The sequence below is a fragment of the Kogia breviceps genome, chromosome 13 (genome assembly GCF_026419965.1).
Source record: "Kogia breviceps isolate mKogBre1 chromosome 13, mKogBre1 haplotype 1, whole genome shotgun sequence".
Lineage (NCBI taxonomy): Eukaryota > Metazoa > Chordata > Mammalia > Artiodactyla > Physeteridae > Kogia > Kogia breviceps.
In genome coordinates, this window is record NC_081322.1 from 41,913,842 (window position 1) to 41,939,211 (window position 25,370).

At 38.1% G+C, this 25,370-nt stretch overlaps 1 protein-coding gene and 1 pseudogene across 3 annotated transcripts in view; one reads left to right on the forward strand and one right to left on the reverse strand.

The window, feature by feature from the left end:
* METTL24 (methyltransferase like 24) overlaps nucleotides 1–25,370 on the reverse strand; it is a 107,046-nt gene that overhangs the window by 29,033 nt on the left and 52,643 nt on the right. The window lies entirely within an intron of this gene.
* LOC136792442 (small ribosomal subunit protein eS8 pseudogene) lies at nucleotides 19,569–21,566 on the forward strand (annotated as a pseudogene).

The window sequence follows — 25,370 nt, forward strand, 5'->3', positions numbered from 1 at the left end:
GTTTCACTACCATCATTTTAGGAAGATGTTCACTAACAGTGTGAAACTAACTCATTTCACTGTACCTGTACTTATTTGTTACGTATTTCACATGGGCCAGGCACTATGTTGTGTGCTGCTGTGGAGAAAAGGTGAATATGATAGAGTCACTATCTCAAAAATTTCCTAGTGTATCATAGAGAAACATAGTGTATCACAAAGATACACTAAGTATCCAGGTAATTATGATACAAGGAACTAGCTACATTCTATAAAAGACATGCAAACAAACCTTTAGGGAAACTCAAAGAGATAAGCAATCACATTCACTGTAAGAATCCCCATAAAGTAAAATGGTACTAATTCTCTTGAGGGTAATTTAGCAACGTGTATGAAAAGCCTTAACACTGCACAGTTTATAATAGTTAAAAACTGGAAATAATCTACATGCCTAACATTTTGGGAGTGGTTAAATAAACTCTGATACACCTATTAATCAGAATATATGCAGCTCTTAAAATTTACATTGCAAATATGTATTTCATTATAGGTTATAGAAAAAGTATAAAATACACACGGTAAAAGAAAAAATTTCCCTTCAAAAGGACAATGAAACGTCTTTCTCTCACCCCAGAATCTCCAGTACTTTAACCCAAAGACAAGACTATTTTAAAGTACACACACACACACAGGGCTTCCCTGGTGGCGCAGTGGTTAAGAAACCGCCTGCCAATGCAGGGAACACGGGTTCGAGCCCTGGTCCGGGAAGATCCCACATGCCACAGAGCAACTAAGCCAGCGCACCACATCTACTGAGCCTGCGCTCTAGAGCCCCTGAGCCACAACTATTGAAGCCCGCAAGCCACAACTACTGAAGCCCGCGTGCCTAGAGCCTGTGCTCCGCAGCCAGAGAAGCCACTGCAATGAGAAGCTTGCACACCACAACGAAGAGTAGCCCTGGCTCGCCGCAACTAGAGAAAGCCTGTAGGCAGCAATGAAGACCCAACACAGCCAGAAATAATAAATAAATAAGATAAATAAATTTATTAAAATATAAAAAAACAAAGTACACACACATACATATGTAAAACTCTTCACTTTTATTCAAATAGTGGGTGACATTATTTGACTCTTTGTTTTGGGCCTTTAACATTTATCTCAGATATCTTTATGTATTAGCAAAATATAGTTCTATAGCATGTTTGTAAATAGTCACAGAGAACGCAATTGTATGGATAAATATACTATTATATATTTATATATTATATGTATTCTATTATATATATAAATATATGTTTAATATATAAATTTATACATTAATATATATATTTATTTATATATAAATATGTGTTGTTTATAAACATATAAATATATGTTTTATATTAAAATATACATTGATATATAATATATATTTATATATTAGTATATATTTATATAATTATATATTTAAATATATATAAATCCAACAAAATATGTACAAGATGTATATGAGGAAAATCACAAAACTCTGATGAATAAAATCCAATAAAATCCAGTAGGAACTAAATAAATGGAGAGATATTCCAGGTTCACGGTTTGGAAGACTCAATATTTTCAAGGTGTCAGTTCTTCCCTATTTGATCTATAGATACAATGTAATCCTAACCAAAATCCCAGCAACTTCTTTTGTCAACAAATTGATGCAGAAGTTTATATGGAGAGGAGAAAACCAAGAATCACCAATGCAATATTGATTGAGAAGAACAAAGTTGGAAGACTAACACTAACTGACTTTAAGACTTACTATAAAGCTATGGTAATCAAAACATTGTGGTACTGACACAAGTATAGACAAATAGATAAATGGAACAGAATAGGTAGCCCATAAAAAGACCCTCATAAATATAGTCAACTGATCTTTAACAAAGGAGCGAAGGACAGCATTGGAAGAAAAACAGTCTTTCAACAAATGGCGCTAGAAAAACTGGACATTCCCTACAAAAAAAAAAAAAAAAAAAGAATCTAGACCCAGACTTTACACCCTTTACAAAAATTAACTCAAAATGGTTAACAGACCTAAATGTAAAATACAAAACTATAAAACTCCTAGAAGATAACATAGGAGAACATCTAGATGACCTTGGATTTAACAATGATTTCTTAGATACCACACCAGAGATATGATCCATGAAATAAACAAGATAAACTGGACTCCATTAAAACTAAAAACTTCTGCTCTGTGAAAGAAAATGTCAAGAGAAAAAGATAAGTGACAGACTGGGAAAAATATTTGCAAAGGATACACCCAAAAACAGAGAAAAAACTCTTTGAATTCAGCAATAAGAAAACAAACAACCAGATTAAAAATTAGACAAAGACCTTAACACACACCTCACCAAAGAAGACACACATATGGCAATTGAGTATATGAAAAAATGTTCCACATCGTATGTTAGTCATCAGGCAGATGCAACTTAAAACAGCAATGAGACACCACTATGCACCTATTAGAATGACCAAAATTTGTAACACTGACATTAAATGCTGGCAAGGATGTGGAACAACAGGAACTCTCATTCACTGCTAGTAGGAATACATAATGGTCTGGTACAGCCACTTTAGAAGACAGTTTTGCAGTTTCATACAATATTAAACATACTCTTTTTATAAGATCCAAAGGAGCTGAAAACATTTCCACACAAAAAACAGCAAATGGGTATTTATAGCAGCTGCATTTATCATTGCCAAAACTTGGAAGCAATCAAGATGTCCTTCAGTAGGTGAACAGATAAACTGTGATACATCCCGATAATGGAATATTATTTAACACTAAAAAAAAAAAGAATAAAAAGAGCTATCGAGCCATGAAAAGACATGAAAGAAACTTAAATGCATATTTCTAAGTGAAAGAAGTCAATCTGAAAAGGCTACATACTGTATGATTCCAACAGTATGACATTCTGGAAAAGGCAAAACTATGGAGATAGTAAAAAGATCAGCAGTTGCCAGCAATTTGGGGCAAGGGGTCAACGGGAGAGATAAAGAGGTAGAAACAGAGGATTTTTAGGGTAGTGGAACTACTCTGCATGATAGCATAATAATGATACATGTCATCACACATTTGTCCAAACCCATAGAATGTACAACACCAAGACTGAATCATAACATAAACTATGTACCACTCCAGTGGGGAACGCTGATAACGGGAGCTCTGTGTGTGGGGCGGGGGGAGGAAGTATACTAGAAATCTCTGTACCTTCTGCTCAATTTTATTGTGAACATAAAACTGCTATAAAAAAAATAGTCAATAACAAAAGAGCAGATTATAAAATAGCATATACGGTATGATCCCACTTTAATTTTGTTAAAATATATTTACTATATGGAGAATAATCTGAAAGGAGTGACTATATGTATTAATAGTAGTTATCTTAGAGGTAGAATTAAAGATGATTTTAATTTTCATCTTTTTACTTTCTGTGTTCTCTATTATCTAAATTTTCTACAATGAACATATACGATTTATATAATTAAAAACCACTAAAATAAATGTTTTTAAGAACAGCTCTGTGGATGAGACAGCATTTGAAACAGGCCTTGAAAGGTGAGTGAAATTTTGACTTGTTCAGATACAGAGAAAATATTAGTGACAAAAGGAATTGTGACTGAAGTTATATGAGGTGAGGAAGTTTTGGCAAGTTGGAAATAAAATTGTCTAGTTAGGTTAGAGCATAGAATATCTGTAGAAAAGTGGTAGAAAATAAAGAAGTTGTAAACTGAATTGAGACCTTGCACATCAGATGAGGTGTTTATACTTAACACAGTAAGTAGCACAGTAGAGGAACAATAAAGACAGAAGTGGGCAACAGCACCTCTTTCATGTAGTCAGAAAATTTAGTTATTCAGAATATTCTTGAGCACTTAGTTCAGCTGACAGTTGGTGCTATACCTGACGTGTCTCCAAAAAGAGTCAAAATTATCTAACAGTTCAGAGAAAGATCAACCTAGAGGAGATTCAATGTCATAAGGCAAATGTAGTGGCAAGTATTAAAGAGTTATTACTATATAAAATACCTTCTAAGACATCAATACTCACCACCCAAATGATTCCACAACGATATATTCAATAAGCCTGTGCGGCTTATACCCAAGACATGCACATGGGGAAAAAATGACTGAATTACAAGATTTCTACCAATGTCATGAAGCAGGTGAACTATTTGAAATGCACACTAACTATATTTATTACTGTCACTGCAGAAAGATTGATCCCAGGGACATTGAAGAGATGTCTGGACATCAGATTCACACTGCTGCTGTTCTAAGCACTTCCAAAATCCAACCCAGGATGCTGACTCTCTAACGTTTTCTAGAGTAAATGGCTGACCTATTGGAAATATCCCACTATCACTAAGAAAGCAGAAGAACAATGAAATACACCAAATGGTCTACACCATAATATTCCATTCCAAGTACTTGAATATTGGCCTAAAACAATTCAAATCAATTCAACCCAGTAACTATTAAATAAACAGCTGCCATCTGGGGATCAACAGCCCAGGCACTGTGTGCTAGATTCTTTATAGACCTTTTGTCTTTAATCCTAACAATCTCACACTATCATCCCCATTTTACAGAAAAATAAAGCATGGCTCAGAGGGCTTAATTTGCCTGTGCTTTTCACACAACTAGCAGGAGGGAAAGCCAGCATCAGAGCCCTTTTGGCTGAAAGCCAGTGACCCCTCCACTGGGCAACCTGCCCCCAAAACAGCATTCGGAAAATGTCATCAACATTTGTTTTCCTCTGCCAATACCATGAGCAGGGCAACTGTGAGAAACCCTCAGGACTCATTTCAGACAGATAACTGGATCTCTCTAGCCCATGAGAATAATAATGCCATAGCAAACAGCAAAACCAATCTAAGTTTCTAAGGAAAGAACTGTGCCAAGTATTTTTGTAGCCAGCCTCTTCCTTTGCCTCAATTGCTAACAAAATTAAAAACTGGGCAGAATAATAAACATGTCTTTCATTGGTTTGGGGATCAGATAAGCAGATTCCTTTTGCAAAACCAGGATCAAGAAGTTTAAGTCTCCAAATATGCCTATATATCTTAAATGTCAGACAATCCCTTGAAAAATCTCAAAAATGAAATTTCAACTGAAAGTATCTATAAATAGCACAGGATTGAGAAAAATGTTACCGGAATGAGAAAATGAGCGAGAGGCCCTTTTGCTATCTTGATAGAACAAAATTTTCTAGGGAATAGAGGCAGTGTTCTAAGAATAGAAAGAACATTTTCTCCCTGAATACCCCCACGACTCCCTAACATCACTACACTGTCATCGTACATACTCAGGCAGCTTTCTTTTTTCTCCCCCAAAGAAGAGGCAGGGACATATCTGGTGGAAACATCTCAACATCTCTAAATATTAGACGAGGTACAGAATAAGAAAAAGAACATTACTGGGAAAATGTTTCCCATAATCTTGCCAAAGAGCCATAGAGGCAACCAAGGAAAAGCTAGTAATCTATTAACAAACGCTCTCACTGACCTCCATTACCATTCTTGCAGAACAGAGGGCAGCTGCATAGCAGGAAGGAAACAAAGGAAAAGGGTGTCCATGGCCTACTCTCCCACCCACCAAACACTTACGGAGTCCCCACTATCGACTAGGCATCAGGAATACAAAAATAAATGGCATATTAGATTGGATTTCTCTGTTAAACACTCCCCATAGTACATCGCACTTCTCTGTAGCACTCATTACAGATTCACATTTCTGCCTCTTTAGAAATGTGTTAAATCTTAAGACACTGGTTTGTAGAAATGTGAAGTGGTGCAGCCACTATGAAAAACTGTATGGCAGTTTCTCAAAAAAATTAAAAATAGAATTACCATAGGATCCACCAATTCCATTTCTGGGTATATATCCAAAAGAACTAGAGGCAGGGTTTTGAAAAGATATTTGCACACCCTTTGTGAGCATTAGTCACAATAGGCAAGAGGTGGAAGCAACCCAACTTGTCCACTGACAGATAAATGGATAAACAAAATTGTGGTATATACGTACATGGGAATATTATTCAGCTTTAAAAAGAAAGGACATCCTGTCACATGCTACAACATGGATGAATCTTGAGGACATTATGCTAAGTGAAATAAGTCACAAAAAGACAAATAGTATATGATTCTATTTATATGAGGCACCTAGCATAGTCAAATTCATTGAAACAGAAAGTAGAATGGTGGCTGCCAAGGGCTGGGGGAAGAGGGGAATTGGTGTTTAATGAGTACAGAGTTTCAGTTTTGCAGGATGAAAATGTTCTAGAGATTCCCAACAATGTGAACATACATAGCATTACTGAACCACACTTAAAAATAGTTAAGATAGTAAATTTTCTGTTATGTGTATTTTACCACAATTTTAAATTTTTTCAGTTAAAAAGAGATTTGTTTGCCCCTACATCTTTATTATTGAAGCACAGGTCCTTGCATATAGAAGATACTTAATAAATATTTATTAGACGGTTAGATGGATGGAGGAATGGATAAATGGATGGATGGACTGGACAGATGGGAATGTGAACAGAAATGTAACATATAAACCAATAATTACTATACCATGTGAACATTGAGAAATGGGCCCTGTGAATGTGAAGAAGTGGACAGTTTTTGTTAGGGTTGGTTTGACATAATATCTTTCATATAGAATTACTTTGTTTTGGGCTTCCCTGGTGGCGCAGTGGTTCAGAGTCCACCTGCCGATGCAGGGGACACGGGTTCGTGCCCTGGTCAGGGAAGATCCCACATGCTGCGGAGCGGCTAGACCCGTAAGCCACGGCCGCTGAGCCTGTGCGGAGTCTGTGCTCCGCAATGGGAGGGGCCACAACAGTGAGAAGCCCACATACCGAAAAAAAAAGAATTACTTTGTTTTACCAACCAACACCACAAAAACGTTTTTATATAGATTCAGTTCTATCTAGTTGAATAATTCCTATTTTTTCTCTTATTTCTCTTCACTACAGTATAATCTGTCCTCTGACCTACATGACATTAAAACAGAAAAATCCATTTTCTGTCACCTTTGCTTTTTCCAGCACCTCTCTTAATCCGAAAGGGTAATGTGAAATAAAGCTTACACTCAACACTGCAGAAGACGAAAGCGGGTGATAAGTTGCTTGCCCATAGGTTATTAATTGGCTGTCCTCCAGGGCGTAGTGTTATGAAGTTGTGTCGTGTAATAAACAGCAGGCGAAAAGAATAATCTCCATTTTCTGACTCTGAAGTGCAGGCATGTGCTATAAAACTAAATTGACATCTGTTAGCAGGCTTGTCACATGAACGATTTTTCCCGGAGAATCTGGAATAAATTAGATCTTAAAACTGGGAACAGAGAGGCTGCTTTACATAATTCCTTCTAATGGTGTGCTGTGAACCCATCACACTGATTTTAAAAAGAAGTTCTTATGAGAAATGTTTCATTATCATTTTAATTGCAAAACTGTTGAATGCCTCTCCATGCTAGGAAATTTGTGTTTTTTAAAAGGTCCTTATATTTTTAACTAAAAAGTAGCAAATGACATCTTCCTTTTCTAATATTTTCATGGCTGAAAAATAAATCAGTTTTCACCTCCAAGTGAAACTGCGACCACCTTTCCCCATGCACTTGGAGCCTGCTCTGTGGGTGGTTTATTATGCATGGGCACCCCAGAGGCTGGCATGGCTGAGCTCCGGAGGCAGAAACAGCCGGCCTAGGCGTGACCTCACAGATTTGTTCAGGAATCTCTCCCTCAGAGGATTCGCTAATATGATAGCAAGTTCTTGGGGCTCTTAATGTCAAATGGCATTAAGCATTTTTTAACACACATAAAGAAACTTGCAGAGCTGCCTGACCCAGTGAATCTGAGCTGTGTAGCACTGAACATAGCATCCCTCTATCAGCCCACCGTCTCCTTTAGGAAAGAAAGTCACAAAAAAGGAAACCTTTAGAGGCACCTGGAGAGCTTACAGCCCCCCTCTGCTCCCTCAGGATTCACTTGGCTCTCATTCCCCAAAGTTTGTCAAAAAGCAAGATTCTCAGACAAACGCACCCAGCCCTGGTACACAGAGACGAAGAAAAACAAATGCCAGCTTCCTGGAGCCTAATTTCCTCCATTTGTGAAATCTTCCTCTTTGGTAATAATACTGGACCCCCTTGAAAATCTCAAAGGAGTGAGAGTCAGTCACAGTGCTCTATAAAATAAAGTTCCAATTCTGGTTCCATGAACACTCTTCATTCATCACTGTCACCAACATGAGTTTATTTGCCTGTACAGCCTTCTCAAATGGCAGGGATCCATATTGCTCACCTTTTAATAGGGAACACTGAGGCACAGAGGACACAGAGACTTGGTGAGGAGCTGGAGAGTGAGGTTACAGAAGCTGACAGCCAGGCTCGGGACTCCATTCCTGTTTAAAGGGCTTTATGCACAGCAGGGGATGAGGGATTTGCAAACAGAAGGCTGAGCCACTAAAGTCCACAGGGAGGCTCCTCAAAGGGTGATGTTCACATCACCTGGGGCAGAGTGGGGTGGGGTTGGTTAAACATGCAGGTTCCTGGGCTTCATGCCAGACTAGCTAAATCAGAATCTCTGAGGTTGGTCCTGGGCTTGACATTTGAATCAATCTCCCTAGCAGACTGGATGCTTTGACAGTGGCCTGTTGCTGTTATTTTTGGTTTGTTTTCTGGTGTTCTGAATTCTAACACTGAAATCCGAGAAGCCCCTGGTTGCACAGGTGGGAGTGGGTCTCTGGATTCCAGGGCACTGTTCACACACAACCTTTCCGGTCATGGCTTTTGGATAAGGAAAACCAAGGGGAGGGCACATCTAAGGAAACAAAAATTGTAGCTCAATGCAGAGGCACTGAACGGTTTGAAAATTATTAAGAAGAGCCAAGACTTTTTGTTTCACAGCAAATCTCACCATTACTGATGAGTGAATAGGGTAAAAAAAGCCAAAACTCATTTCCTAAATGTTGAGTGCACAAGTGCTTGACTCATGTTCTCAAGATGGCTTGTCCTTAGGGTCCACTGCAGATTGATGGAGACAGAAAGATGTCTCTGCATTTCAAATTGCAATTCGGCACCATGAATGACTCATGGCTCTTAAATTGCCACTGGCTTATTTCACAGAAACACAGCACCATCATGATTAAATAGCAATTCTGTGAGATGAAGTTGCCTTCAAATACACAGAAAGATACATACCTCTCTTTGAAAAAGGAATATAAACAAGTCTAAATAGAAGATTCCACTGGGCCCTAAAAGAATCACCTGGACTTCTACCTTTATCACAGAGTATCTTGTTTCCATGCAGTTTTCTACCCAAATGTTCTTCTGAAATATCAGTGACTAAGGCCTCTGGATGCTCATGCTGCTCCTGATTAATTCCACGGTAGGTTGTAGGAAAAGGTGAAGTATTCAAACTTTGATACCCTGCACGTTTTATTTAGAAAGGTACCAGGGACAAAGTCAAGTGGACAAGCCTATATTTCCTGAGCTCCTCACGGGGTAGTCAGGATGTGACTCCATACAATAAAGAGTCTCTGGTCTTGAGGCACACACAGTTTAGTTGGAAGCACACATCTGAGAAGCAGAGGTCCAGCTACAGGGTAAAGCCATTAGTCATCCAGGACTCAGGCATGTCTGGGCCTTGCACTGGTATGGCAGATGACCAGGGGACATTTTTATAACAGAGTTTTCCTCCTGAGAAAAAAAATGTCCCAGAAAAACAGCAAGTCTAGTACACAAAGCTGGTGCAACAAGCTGGCACATGAATAGAAAAATGACCTGAAGCACAGCACAGCATCTGTGCCTCACTCCACCTTTGGTAAGGACTCAGGCTAGAGGCGGAGGACATTAGGAGAGCACAAAGTGGCCCAGTGCTGGGCCTCTGGGGTGACACCACTTAAGTTCAGGTCCCAGCGCTGACAATTACTATTAATATCCTCTGCTCCTATGCTTCTCAGACTGTGGTACACACCCTGCTAGTCATTGTATGGTCCCCAAGCAGCAGCACCAGCATTGCCTGGGAGCTTGCTAGAAATGCAGAGTCTCGGGCCCCACGCTGAACCTCCTAAATCAACATCTACATTTTCACTAGATTCCCCAGGTGGTTCACATACACAGCAAATATGAGAAATATTGGTGTAGAATATGATTTAGGGCAAGATAAATAAGGATTTCAAAATCTTTCACGTAAGGTATTTTTAATGTATATTGGAAAAACAGCCAGGACAGTTGACTCATGAGTCCATGGATATTATTTCTGCAAATAATTCTAAGGAAGAAATGTGAATCAATTTAAAGAAAAGTATGAAGGGAAGATACACATCCTCCCCATTGTACCAAACACAAAGTGAAAAAGAGCGTGATGAGGGAGGGGACAAAAAGATCAAAGCAGGGCTCAAAAACAAGATGAACATCTCCATGGACCAGAACATACAGCAGTGAGCAAGACTGAAGCCAGGACATGCTGGGTTCTCAACATAAAGCAGGTATAGCAGTGGTCCTGGGGGTGCATCTCCTGCAGAGAACAGAAACTAAAAGTGCTCCCATGAGAGAGCAGCTGAGCCACATTCATTGATTAACACGAAGGTCTGGAATGGATTACCCTGGATCCAGAAAGGAGCTCAAAATAAACTGCTGACAACCACTGACGGGGCTATGGCTTAAAACCAGTCATTGGCCTAGGCAGGTGAGAGAAGAGAGACTCACCCCTGCAGATAGCAAATGAGCCAGACCCCACATGGTTCAGTAACTGAATATTCCCAGTGTCACTGGAAGAAGCAGGAGTCCCCAAATGCTTACTTACGACCAGGCCTGAAGACTATTATAAAATCACTAGGCAGACAAGGGTAGAACCAAAAAGGAAAGAAAAAAGCAAAACCAAACCAAAAACCTTCCACTGAAAATGAACTAACAAATGAAACTCAAAAATACACACAGAAATCAAAAGATGAGAAACAGCCAACCAAAGCAATAACTGGAACATTACTTCATTCCAAGATTAAATTAATTTTGTTGAACAGTCTGACAAAAGTTTAAAACAAGTATGTTTAGGGCACTCAGAGCAATCAGTTAAGAATAACATTTACTTTCACAAAGACAGAAGTAGTGGCAATACACTTTGAAATAAAAACATGCAGAACTAAAAAAGAACGGATGGACAGGCAAAACACCAGTTAAAAATCTCGGAAGTGAAAAGTACAGTAACTGTAATTCTTAAAAATACCAACAAAGGGTATGAACTCTAGACTGGACATAGTTAAAAAGAAAATTAAAGAATTGGAAGCCAGCACGGAAGAATTCACCCAAAAGTAGGCCAGTGACTGAGATTTTTAAATATGAAAAAGCAACTGAGAGACAAGGAGGAACCTCTCAAGACTGAACAGTTCCAAAAGACATCTAAAGGGAACACCAGAAGTAGAGAATAAAGGAAATTGGAGGAGAAGCAATGAAAATATTTTTATTTTTCAAATATTCACAAGGTGTAAAATTAAAAGATATAGAAAGTAGAGTCCCTTCCTCATCCATTCAGTTCTTCTCCCTGGAGTCAACCAGGGAGTCACCAGTTTCTTGTATATATTTTCAGAGAGATTCCATATGTATAAAAACAAGTATGTGAATGATAAAAATCTACATAAATTCTTCTGCAATTTGTCTTTATTGAGATATAATTTATATACAAAATTCATATATTTTAAGTATACAGGTTGATGACTTTTGACATACGTATACACCCATGTAACCACCAACAGCCCAGAACATTCCCTTGTGACCGTTTCAGTAAATCTCCTCCATTCCACCACCACATGCTTCAGGCAACCACTGGTCTGACTTCTATCACTATAGGATAGTTTTTCTTCTTCACTAAGGAGAATCATACAACATGTAATCTTTTGTGTCTGACTTCCCTCATTCAATATGAAGTCTGTGAGATTTGTTCATGTTGATGTATCACTATACTTGTTCCTTTTTACCGCTAAGTGCTATTCCATCATAGATGGATGCAATGGTCTATGGTATATTGTATATGGTATATTCAAACCATAACTTCCTTAACCATTCACCTGTTGATGGACAATGGGGTTGTTTCCAGTTGGGGTGATAATGAATAAAGCTGTTATGAACATTCAAGTACAAGTCTTTGTGTGGACATATGTTTTCAACATTCTTGGGTAAATACCTAAAAGTGGGTTTGCAGGGTCAATTGGTAAATGTAAGAACGCAGTAAGAAATTGCCAAACTCATTTCCAAAGAAGTTGCTTTCCCACCAGAAATGTTTGACGGTTCCAGTTACTTTACATCCTCATCATCACTTAGTATCATCAATCTTTTTAATTTTAGCCATCTTGGTGTTTGTGAAGTGGTATTGCATTGTGGCTTTAATTTTCATTTCCCTATTGATTAACAAAATTGAGTATCTTTTTCATGTATGCTTTGCCATCTGTAATATCTTCTTTGGTGAAATGTTTGTTCAAATCTTTTGCCTATTTTTTAGCTGAGTTTTTTGTCTCATTTTTGGTTATACAGCTCTTTATGTATTCTGAATACAAGTCAAATAATTTGCTTAAACACTTCCACAATGGTAAACATGTAGATTATTTCCTATCCTTTGCTATTACAATGAGGCAAAAAATAATAATAACCTTGTTCATATATCAGTTCACATATATGGGAGTATGATTGTATGGCAAATTCATAGAAGTAGAATTGATGGATCAAAAGGTATTTGCATCTGCAATGTAACAGATATTGCCAAACGGCCTGCCATAAAGACTGTACCAATTTATGTTCATGCCACTCTTTATCTCTGATAATCTGATTCCTGAGAATATTGTATCTAAGGGTAGTTCCATTTCCGTTTCTCATACTTTGAGCAAGTTTAAATACTTTTTCATGAGCCATTTGTATTTCCTTTTATGTGAACTACTTTTTCAGTCTTTATCAAATTTTCTATTAAGTTGCTAATATTTTCCTTATTGATTGGTTAAAGCTCTTACATACCAGTGAAATTAGCTCTCTGCTTATGAAATGAGTTGTAAATACTTTTTCAGTTTGTTATGTGCCTTTTAATTTTGCTTTTGGTATTTTTACCATGCAGAAATTTTATATTTATATGTAATCAAATTAATCATTCCTTCTTTTATGACATCCTTACTCCAGGATATTTAAAATAATTTTTAAATTTTTTATTTTATTTTTTATATAGTAGGTTCTTATTAGTTATCTATTTTATACATATTAGTGTATATATGTCAATCCCAATCTCCCAATTCATACCACCACCACCACCATTCCCCCCTTGGTGTCCATACATTTGTTCTCTACATCTGTGTCTCTATTTCTGTCTTGCAAACTGGTTCATCTGTACCATTTTTCTAGATTCCACATATATGTGTTAATATACGATAATTGTTTTTCTCTTTCTGACTTACTTAATTCTGTATGACAGTCTCTAGCTCCATCCACATCTCTACAAGTGACCCAATTTCATTCCTTTTTACGGCTGAGTAATATTCCATTGTATATGTGCACTACATCTTCTTTATCCATTCATCTGTCAATGGGCATTTAGGTTGCTTCCATGACCTGGCTATTGTAAATAGTGCTGCAATGAACACTGGGGTGCCTGTGTCTTTTGGAATTATGGTTTTCTCTGGGTATATGCCCAGGAGTGGGATTACTGGGTCATATGGTAATTCTATTTTTAATTTTTTAGGGAACCTCCATACTGTTCTTCATAGTGGCTGTATCAATTTACATTCCCACCAATAGTGCAAGAGGATTCCCTTTTCTCCACACCCTCTCCAGCGTTTGTTGTTTGTAGACTTTCTGATGATGCCCACTCTAACCAGTGTGAGGTGATACCTCATTGTGGTTTTGATTTGCATTTCTCTAATAATTAGTGATGTTGAGCAGCATTTCGTGTGCTTCTTGGACATCTGTATGTCTTCTTTGGAGAAATGTCTATTTAGGTCTTCTGCCCATTGTTTGATTGGGTTGTTTGTTTTCTTAATATTGAGCTGCATGAGCTGTTTATATATTTTGTAGATTAATCCTTTGTCTGTTGATTTGTTTACAAATATTGTCTCCCATTCTGAGGGTTCTCTTTTCAACTTGTCTATAGTTTGTGCAAAAGGTTTTACATGTCATTAGGTCCCATTTGTTTATTTTTGTTTTTATTTCCATTACTCTAGGAGGTGGGTCAAAAACGATCTTGCTGTGATTTATGTCAGAGTGTTCTTCTTGGTTTCCCTCTAAGATTTATATAGTGTCCAGTCTTACATTTAGGTCTTTAATCCATTTTGAGTTTATTTTTGTGTATGGTGTTAGGGAGCATTCTAATTTCATTCTTTTACATGTAGCTGTCCAGTTTTCCCAGTACCACTTATTGAAGACACTGTCTTTTCTCCATTGTATACCCTTGCCTCCTTTGTCATAGACTAGTTGACCATAGGTGCGTGAGTTTATCTCTGGGCTTTCTATCCTGTTCCATTGATCTATATTTCTGTTTTTGTGTCAGTACTATATTGTCTTGATTACTGTAGCTTTGAGTATAGTCTGAAGTCAGGGAGTCTGATTCCTCCAGCTTCATTTTTTTCCATCAAGATTGCTTTGGCTGTTCAGGGTCATTTGTGTCTCCATACAAATTTTAAGATTTTTTTATTCTAGTTCTATAAAAAATGCCATTGGTAATTTGATAGGGATTGCACTGAATCTGTAGATTGCTTTGGGCAGTATAGTCATTTTCACAATATTGATTCTTCCAATCCAAGAACATGGTATATCTCTCCATCTGTTTGTGTCACCTTTGACTTCTTTAATCAGTGTCTTATAGTTTTCTGAGTACAAGTCTTTTATCTCCTTAGGTAGGTTTATTCCCAGGTATTTTATTCTTTTTGTTGCAATGGTGAATGGGATTGTTTCCTTAATTTCTCTTTTTGATATTTTGTTGTTAGTGTATAGGAATACAAGAGATTTCTGTGCATTAATTCTGTATCCTGCAACATTACCAAATTCAATGATTAGCTCTAGTAGTTTTCTGGTAGCATCTTTAGGATTATCTATGTATAGTATCATGTCATCTGCAAACAGTAACAGTTTTACTTCTTCTTTTCCAATTTGTGTTCCTTTTATTATTTTTTCTTCTCTGATTGCCATAGCTAGGACTTCCAAAACTATGTTGAATAATAGTGGCGAGATTGGACATCCTTGTCTTGTTCCTGATCTTAGAGGAAATGATTTCAGATTTTCACCAATGAGAATGATGTTTGCTGTGGGTTTGTCATATATGGCCTTTATTATGTTGAGGTAGGTTCCCTCTATGCCTACTTTCTGGAGAGTTTTTATCATAAATCGGTGTTGAATTTTGTCAAAAGCTTTTTCTGAATCTATTGAGATGATCATATGGTTGTTATTCTTTAATTTGTTAATATGGTGTATCACATTGATTGGTTTGCATATACTGAAGAATCCTTGTATCCCTGGGATAAATCCCACTTGATCATGGTGTAAGATCCTTTTAATGTGTTGTAGGATTCTGTTTGCTAGTATTCTGTTGAGGATTTTAGCATCTATATTCATCAGTGATGTTGGTCTGTAATTTTCTTTTTTTGTAGTATCTTTGTCTGGTTTTGGTATCAAGTTGATGGTGGCCTTGTAAAATGAGTTTGGGAGTGTTCCTTCCTCTGCAATTTTTTGGAAGAGTTTGAGAAGGACAGGTGTTAGCTCTTCTGTAAATGTTTGATAGAATTCACATGTGAAGCCATCTAGTCCTGGACTTTGGTTTGTTGGAAGAGTTTTAATCACAGTTTCAATTTCATTACTTGTGATTGCTCTATTCATATTTTCTATTTCTTCCTGGTTCAGTCTCAGAAGCTTTTGCTTTTCTAAGGATTTGTCCATTTTTTCCAGGTTGTCCATTTTATTGGCACAGAGTTACTTATAGTAGTCTCTTAGGATGCTTTGTATTTCTGCAGTGTCCATTGTAACTTCTCCTTTTTCATTTCTAACTTTATTGATTTGAGTCCTCTCCCTCTTTTTCTTGATGAGTCTGGCTAAAGGTTTATCAATTTTGTTTATCTTCTCAAAGAACCCGCTTTTAGTTTTATTGATCTTTACTATTGTTTTCTTTGTTTCTTTTTCACTATTTATACACTGATATTGTTTTTAAAATTAATTTATTTAATTTATTTATTTTTGGCTGTATTGGGCCTTTGTTGCTGCACATGAGCTTTCTCTAGTTGTGGTGAGTGGGGGTTACTCTTCATTGTGGTGCGCAGGCTTCCCATTGCAGTGGCTTCTCTTGTTGCAGAGCACGGGCTCTCGATATGCGGGCTTCAGTAGTTGTAGCACACAGGCTCAGTAGTTGTGGCTCGCAGGCTCTAGAGCGCAGGCTCAGTAGTTGTGGTGCACATGCTTAGTTGGTCCGCATCACATGGGATCTTCCTGGACCAGGGCTTGAACCTGTGTCCCCTGCATTGGCAGGTGGATTCTTAACCACTGTGCCACCAGGGAAGACCCTCCACTCTCTCTTTATGATTTCTCTCCTTCTACTAACTTTGGGCTTTGTTTTTTCTTCTTTCTCTAGTTCCTTTGGGCATAAGGTTAGATTGTTTATTTGAGATTTTTCTTGTTTCTTGAAGTAGGATTGTATTACTATAACTTCCATCTTAGAACTGCTTTTGCTGCATCCCATAGGTTTTGGATTGTCATGCTTTTGTTGTCATTTGTCTCTAGGTATTTTTTGATTTCCTCTGATTTCTTCAATGATCTCTTGGTTATTTACTAACATATTGTTTGGCCTGCATGTGTTTGTGTTTTTTATGTTTTTTTCCCTATAATTTATTTCTAATCTCATAGCGTTGTGGTCAGAAAAGATGCTTGATATGATTTCAATTTTCTTAAATTTACCAAGTCTTGATCTGTGACCCAAGATGTGATCTATCCTGGAGAATGTTCCATGTGCACTTGAGAAGAAAGTGTAATCTGCTGTTTTTGCATGGAATGTCCTATAAATATCAATCAAATTTATCTGGTCTGTTGTGTCATTTAAAGCTTGTTTTTCCTTATTAATTTTCTGTCTGGATGATCTGTCCATTGGTGTAAGTGAGGTGTTAAAGTCCCCCACTATTATTGTGTTACTGTCGATTTCCTCTTTTATAACTGTTAGCAGTTGCCTTATGTATTGAGGTGCGCCTATGTTGGGTGCATATATATTTATAATTGTTATATCTTCTTCTTGGGTTGATCCCTTGATCATTATGTAGTGTCCTTCCTTGTCTCTTGTAATGTTCTTTATTTTAAAGTCTATTTTATCTGATATGAGTATTGCCACTCCAGCTTTCTTTTGATCTCCATTTGCATGGTTTATCTTTTTCCATCCCCTCACTTTCAGTCTGTATGTGTCCTTAGGTCTGAAGTGGGTCTCTTGTAGACAGCATATATATGGATCTTGTTTTTGTATCCATTCAGCGAGCCTGTGTCTTTTGGTTGGAGCATTTAATCCATTCACATTTAAGGTAATTATCAGTATGCATGTTCCTATTACCATTTACTTAATCGTTTTTTTTGTTTTGTTTTGTTTTGTTTGCGCTATGTGGGTCTCTCACTGTTGTGGTCTCTCCCATTGCGGAGCACAGGCTTCAGACGCGCAGGCTCAGCAGCCATGGCTCACGGGCCCAGCTGCTCCGCGGCATGTGGGATCTTCCCAGACCAGGGCACGAACCCGTGTCCCCTGCATCGGCAGGAGGATTCTCAACCACTACGCCACCAAGGAAGCCCTACTTAATCGTTTTGAGTTTGTTTTTGTAAGTCCTTTTCTTCTCTTGTGTTTCCTCCCACTTAGAGAAGTTCCTTTAGCATTTGTTGTAGAGATGTTTTTGTGGTGCTGAATTCTCTTAGCTTTTGCTTGTCTCTAAAGCTTTTGATTTCTCCATCGAATCTGAATGAGATCCTTGCCTGGTAGAGTAATCTTGGTTGTAGGTTCTTCCCTTTCATCACTTTAAATATATCATGCCACTCCCTTCTGACTTGCAGAGTTTCTGCTGAGAAATCAGTTGTTACCCTTATGGGAGTTCCCTGGTATGTTATTTGTCATTTTTCCCTTGTTGCTTTTAATAATTTTTCTTTGTCTTTGATTTTTGTCAATTTGATTACTATGTGTCTCAGCATGTTTCTCTTTGGGTTTATCCTGCCTTGGACTCTCTGTGCTTCCTGGACTTGGGTGGCTATTTCCTTTCCCATGTTAGGGAAGTTTTCGACTGCAATCTCTTCAAATATTTTCTTGGATCCTTTCGCTCTCTCTTCTCCTTCTGGGACCCCTATAACGAGAATGTTGGTGCATTTAATGTTGTCCCAGAGGTCTCTTAGGCTGGCTTCATTTCTTTTCATTCCTTTTTCTTTATTCTATTCTGCAGCTGTGAATTCCACCATTCTGTCTTCCAGGTCACTTATCTGTTCTTCTGCTTCAGTTATTCTGCCACTGATTCCTTCTAGTGTATTTTTCATCTCAGTTATTGTATTGTTCATCTCTGTTTGTTTGTTCTTTAATTCTTCTAGGTATTTGTTAAACATTTCCTGCATCTGCTCGATCTTTGCCTCCATTCTTTTTCCGAGGTCCTGGATCATCTTCACTATCATTATTCTGAATTGTTTTTCTGTAAGGTTGGCTATCTTCACTTCATTTAGTTGTTTTTCTGGGGTTTTGTCTTGTTCCTCCCTCTGGTACATAGTCCTCTGCCTTTACATTTTGTCTGTCTTTCTGTGAATGTGATTTTTGCTCCACTGGCTGCAGGATTGTAGTTTTTCTTGCTTCTGCTGTCTGCCCCCTGGTGGATGAGGCTATCAAAGAGGATTGTGCTAGCTTCCTGATGGGAGGGACTGGTGGTGGGTAGAGCTGGGTGTTGCTCTGGTGGGCAGAGCTCAGTAAAACTTTAATCTGCTTGTCTGCTGATGGGTGGGGCTGGGTTCCCTCCCTGATGGTTGTTTGGCCTGAGGCAAACCAACACTGGAGCCTACAGGACCTTTGGTGGGGCTAATGGTGGACTCTGGGAGGGCTCACACCAAAGAGTACTTCCCAGAACCTCTGCTGCCAGTGTCCTTGTCCCCGCAGTGAGCCACGGCCACCCCCCCACCTCTGCAGAAGACCCTCCAACACTAGCAGGTAGGTCTGGTTCAGTCTCCCCTGGGGTCACTGATCCTTCCCCCTGGGTTCTGATGCACACACTACTTTGTGTGTGCCCTCCAAGAGTGGAGTCTCTGTTTCCCCCAGTCCTGTCGAAGTCCTGCAATCAGACCCCACTAGCCTTCAAAGTCTGATTCTCTGGGAATTCCTCCTCCCGTTGCCAGACCCCTAGGTTGGGAAGCCTGACGTGGGCTCAGAAACTTCACTCCAGTGGGTGGACTTCTGTGGTATAATTGTTCTCCAGTTTGTGAGTCACCCACCCAGCAGTTATGGGATTTGATTTTATTGTGATTGCACCCCTCCTTCCATCTCACTGCAGCTTCTCCTTTGCCTTTGGATGTGGGGTATCTTTTTTGGTGAGTTCCAGTGCTTCCTGTCGATGATTGTTCGGCAGTTAGTTGTGATTCCAGTGCTCTCGCAAGAGGGAGTAAGTGTACATCCTCCTACTCTGCCATCTTGAACCAGTCTCCCCCTACACAATTTTTAAAGTTACTTTCCATTTACAATTATTACAAAATATTGGTTATATTCCCCATGTTGTACAATACATCCTTGAGCCTATCTTACACCCAGTAGTTGTACCTCCTACTCCCTTACCCTTATATCACCCCTCCCACCCACTGGTAATCACTAATCTGTTCTCTGTATCTATGAGTCTGTTTCATTTTTGCTATACTCTAGTTTGTTGTATTTTTTATTTTCCACATATAAGTGATATCATACAGTATTTGTCTTTCTCTGTCTGATTTATTTCACTTAGCATAATGCCCTCCAAGGTCAGCCATGTTGCTGCAAATGGCAAAATTTCATTCGTTTTTATGGCTAAGTAGTATTCCTGTGTGTGTGTGTGTGTGTGTGTGTGTATAAATATATATACCATATCTTCTTTATCCATTCATCTGTTGATGAACACTTAGACTGCTTCCTTGTCTTGGCAATTGTAAATAATGCTGCTATGAACATTGGGGTGCATGTATCTTTTTGAATTAGTTGGGTTTTTTTCGAATATAACCAGGAGTGGAATTCCTTCCAAATTGGAAAGGAAGTAGTAAAACTATCACTGTTTGCAGGTTACATGACACTATATGTAGAAAATCCTAAAGATGCCACCAGAAAACTATTAGAGTTCATCAGTGAATTCAGTAAAGCTGCAGGACATAAAATTAATATACAAAAATCAGTTGTATTTCTATACACTAATAATGAAGTATCAGAAAGAGAAATTAAGGAAACAATACCACTGTAGCAAAAAGAATAAAATACCTAAGAATAAACCTAGCTAAAGAGGCAAAAGACCTGTACTCCAAAAACTATAAGACACAAACAGATGGAAAAATATGCTGTGTTCTTGGATTGGAAGAATCAATATTGTTAAAATGGCCATACTACCCAAGGCAATCTACAGATTCAATGCAATTCCTATCAAAATACCAATGGCATTTTTCACAGAAATAAAACATAAAATTTTAAAATTTATATGGAGATACAAAAGACCCCAAATAGCCAAAACAATCTTGAGAAAGAACAGAGCTGGAAGAATCACACTCCCCGACTTCAGACTATACTACAAAGTTACCATAATCAAAACAGTATGATACTGGCACAAAAACAGACACATAGATCAATAGAACAAGATAGAGAGCCCAGAAATAAAGTCATACACTTATGGTCAATTAATCTGTGACAAAGGAGGCAAGAATATACAAAGGAGTAAAGACAGCTCTTTCTAGCCAGCACCAAGTGATTAGCATCTCTCAGGACAACTGGCACAAGTGCCGCAAGACTGGGTGCAAGAGAAAGCCCTACCACAAGAAGCAGAAATATGAGCTGGGACACCCCACTGACACCAAGGTTGACCCCTGCTGCATACACACAGTCTGTGGGCGGAAAGGCAACAGGAAGTACCAGGCCTTGAGGCTGGATGCGGGGAACTTCTTCTAGGGCTCGGAGTGTTGTACGTGCAAGACAAGGATAACTGATGTTGTCTACAATGCATCCAACCACGAACTGTTCTGTACCAAGACCCTGGTGAAGAACTGCATCACGCTCATTGACAGCACACCATACCGACAGTGGCACAAGTCCCACTATGCACTGCCCCTGGGCCACAAGAAGGGGGCCAAGATGACTTCTGAGGAGGAAGAGATATTAAACAAAAAAAAATTCAGAAGAAATATGATGAAAGGAAAAAGAATGCCAAAATCAGCAGTCTTCTAGAGGAGCAGTTCCAGCAGGGCAAGCTTCTTGCATTCATCGCTTCAAGACCAGGCCAGTGTGGTCGAGTAGCAGCTATGTGCTAGAGGGAAAGGAGCTGGAGTTCTATCTGAGGAAAATCAAGGCCTGGAAAGTCAAATAAATCCTCTTCCCTCCTATCTTAGCTCATGTAATGAAGGTGTTTACTGTACTGAAATTAAAAAAAAAAAAAAGATTCTACCAGCAATTTTACTGGGATCATGTTAAACGAATAGATTAACATAAGAAAGATTAAATCATTATGATGATGAGTCCTTCTACCCAAGAACATGCTATGCTTTTGAATTTGTTCAAGTGTTATTTTAAATTCTTTGTTTTTAAATTTTAAATTCTTGAATAAAGTTTCCTTCTTATAGATCTTGCACATGTCTTAAGTTTATTTTTATCTTTTTTTTGTTGCTTTTGTAAATGGTGTCTTCTCTGCCTTTATATTCTGGTTATTCATGAAAATGTATGTTTTTAATTTTTGTTTTAATTTTTGTACTCAAACAGTTCATTAAATTCTCTTATTGTTTGATAGTTTTTCATTAGATTCTCTTGAGTTTTCCAGTATGCAATCATATTATCTACCAATAATGTGTGCTCCAATAATAATAATGCATATGCATATAATAATAACAATTTTTAGCTCCTTCTTCCTAAATTTTACCCCTAAGATTCTTTCTCTTTTCTAATTGTGTTAACTATTATCTTAGGAACTGTGTTAAATAACCATGATTATACAGTGTACAATTTTGTTTATATAACATTCTTTTTTTTTTTTTTTTTTTGCGGTACGCAGGCCTCTCACTGTTGTGGCCTCTCCCATTGTGGAGCACAGGCTCCGGACGCGCAGGCTCAGCGGCCATGGCTCACGGGCCCAGTTGTTCTGCAGCATGTGGGATCTTCCCGGACCGGGGCACGAACCCATGTCCCCTGCATCGGCAGGTGGACTCTCAACTACTGCGCCACCAGGTAAGCCCTATATAACATTCTTGAAATGACAAAATTATAGAAATGGAAAACAGATAAGTGGTTATCAGGGGCTAGGGAAAGAGGTGGGGAAAAGGAAGGTAGGTGTGGTTATAAAAAGGTAACATGATCCTGACAGTACTAGAAATGGTCTGTATCTGAACTGTATCATTGTCAATATACTGGCTGTGATATCATACTATAGGTTTGCCATTGGGAAAAGGTACATGGAATCTCTGTATTATTTCTTACAACTGCATGCAAATCTATAATTATCTCAAAATAAGATTTTCTTTTTTAAAGAGCTCTAATTCAGTTTTTTTTAATGATAATGACAGGTATCCTTATTTTTCTCTGACTTTAACAGGGATATTTTCATTGTTTCAACATTAATCGTGATGCCAACTGATATATCAAAGATGCAATTAATGCAAATATATTAGCAATCATGATAAATACAAATGGATTAAATTCATATACATAGATAGATGTATTATAGAAGTATCCATCCATTCCTTTCCATTGAGTTTTTGGTGGCACAGTGGTTGAGAGTCTGCCTACCGATGCAGGGGACACGGGTTCCTGCCCCAGTCCGGGAAGATCCCACATGCCGCAGAGCGGCTGGGCCCGTGAGCCATGGCCGCTGAGCCTGTGCGTCCAGAGCCTGTGCTCCGCAACGGGAGAGGCCACAACAGTGAGAGGCCCGCGTACCGGAAAAAAAAAAAAAAAGTCTGCAGAGACAATAGTCAAATGCAAATCTCAGTGATGAATATATAAGAGTTCATTGTATTATTCTTATTCTCATAACTTCCAACTTTTATGTTTACATCTTTTCAAAAGAAAATATAAAAATTTTAAAGAGGTAAACTAAAACTCCAAATAGCAACGTGGGGCTCATATTCAATGGGTAAAGTTGTTAGGATCCTTGTTGTGTTTAGGAGAAATACTGAATAATTTGATATGTTGTTTTAAAATTTTATAGTTAATTATATACATTTAAAATTAAGGGTAACCAAGGCGAATTTTAAAAAAATAGCTTTTGCAAGAAAATATACAAAAAAAATAGCCCAATTTAAAAGAACTGAAATTTGTCCAATATGCCAGTAATCACAATAAAGGTAAGTGAATTAAACACACCTGTTTAAAGACAGACTCTCAGATTGGATTTAAAAATACTTAATATGTCACTCTTACAGGCTACACATAAACTGAAACTATATCCAAAAAATATAAAAATAAAGGACTCTAGAATATCATTTAATATAAAACGTATTCCCCCCCGCCAAAAAAAAAAAGCTGGTATGGCAGAGCTAACAGCAGACAAAACAGAATTTAAGGCAAAAAAGATTTCTAGAAATAAAAAGTTACATAACTTATACACATGGTCCAATGTTCTTCCTGAAAGAATCTATCATTTTCCATTTCCAACAGCAAAGTGTGAACAGTATTCCCAACAAGCATTTCAATGTAGGGCAGTATCAATATATTGTTTATATTTGCAAACTCGATAAGCAAGAAGAAAAAGGAATCTTTTTGTAGTTTAATTTCAAAGCTCATATTCTCTTAAACACAGCACCCAGCATACAACAGATGTTTTGCAATTAATAGCGGGCTGGCTGCCCAGGAAAGCAGAAACTGGCATTCCTTTCAGAGTCCAAGCGGGCACTCAGCCTCGGGGGCAACGTCCTGGGCGAGGGAGGACCTGTCCCACCAGGGCTGAACAGGCAAGAAGTCAGCTGCACCTGCATCACCTGACCAGCAGCCCCAACCCCATGGTCTACATCTGCTCTGAATTAATTCTCAGCAGCTTATTTCACTTCTATACAGCACAGGATTTACTTTCTATACCATCACCAGCAAAGCTGTTCAGTGCCCTGAGGCAGCGAACAAGAACAGTTCTTCCACGACCAAGTCTAAAGGACCAATTCCCTTCAATTTTACACAAAACTTTCATTAAAAACTCTTGACTAGAATTAGGTGCAGTTAGCAATTTCCAAAGAAATTGCCGATATATTTTCCCTGGAAACAAAGAGAAAAAAAGAAAACATTTCTATAAAATTTAGTAAAAACTTACTGAAATTGTTAATAAAAATTCTTTGAATTTATAATCAAATGACAAACTGACGCCAGGCACTCTGTTGGAGGCTTTCACACTGTGTTCTCTGACCCAATTCTCAGAAACAATCCATTTAGGTGGTATCATTATCCCCATTTTACTGACAGTCAAACTAAGCACCAGAAAGGCTAAATGACTTGCCCAATGCCAAAACCCAACAAGAGCACCCATGCCTCAAACCTAGAGTAATGAGCTTACAGAGGTAAGCTCTAATGCAGTCCTGTTATTCATGTTATCTTCAGCATGGTTATAACTGAAAATAATAATTCTCATTAACCAGCCTGGATCATTTAGGATACTCTGTAATAAAGTCTTCAGAAGAAAGCACCCATTATGGTTAATATGAGCAGAAATCTCAGATTCGATATTTCTAGTCATGTTCTGGAAAAATTCTTATGCATAGTGACAGCAACAAGCACTTCAGCCAAGAGAAGACAGTTAATCATTCCAAATAATGCTGGATCCAGGTGATATTATTCCCTGACAGACTGGGCTTTTCGTGCACACACTTTGGTGATACAGCTGCTCTCACTTGATGCTTTAGAAAGGTTTTCTGATTTACGGTTTGAAGTTGAAATTATCCAAGAGTTTTAAAAGCAGTATGAAAGCCACATGCATTTTACTGTCACCATCTCAAAATTCTGCCTTTCATTTTTGCCTACATTTTTGCCTGAGCTGCTGGAATGGACATATGGCTAAAGAGAAGAAAAATAACTCCTTAAAATGGAAAACATCGCAAAACTATAGGTGATATTTTAAAGTCATGAAGTGAAAACAAAACAACAAAACCCCTTTGGTTTCTATGGTCACTTGCAGGAAAAATAAGTGAAGGAGGCAAGGCAAACACACTGACATTTTTTA